This window comes from Octopus bimaculoides, chromosome 15 (assembly GCF_001194135.2).
Source record: "Octopus bimaculoides isolate UCB-OBI-ISO-001 chromosome 15, ASM119413v2, whole genome shotgun sequence".
NCBI classification, from domain to species: domain Eukaryota; kingdom Metazoa; phylum Mollusca; class Cephalopoda; order Octopoda; family Octopodidae; genus Octopus; species Octopus bimaculoides.
This window is the reverse complement of record NC_068995.1, coordinates 16311688-16312212: the sequence shown is the minus strand read 5'-3', so window position 1 is coordinate 16312212 and position 525 is coordinate 16311688.

Below are 525 nucleotides of genomic sequence, written 5' to 3'. Positions count from 1 at the left end.
TATGTATGTATGTATGTATGTATGTATGTATGTATGTATGTATGTATGTATAAATGCACACACACGTATGTACATTGATGCACTTACATGTATATGTAAGCATATATATGCGTATACATGTGTGCATGTGTATAATACATATAATACAAATATATTTGCTGTACAATGCACATCTCCTCTCTCATAAACACACAAGTTATTTCGTTCTGAATATGCTCAATGCGGACTGTAAAATTAATTAAATTAGACCTGTGGCCATGTTTATATGAAAGGAATTTTTACACTATGTAGGAATATCAAATATATAATGCTATAATGCGTATCAAATGTGTTGTTTGTGTTTGTACATATATATATGTATATATATATGTAAACTTAATATTATGTTTAATATTCAGTTTCGAAATGTTGTGGACAGAGATCGCATCAAATGGTGCATAAACAAACTGCATGTTGGGTGTGTCATTCTATAATATATACGCCGCATTACCATACACACACACACACACACACACACACACACAC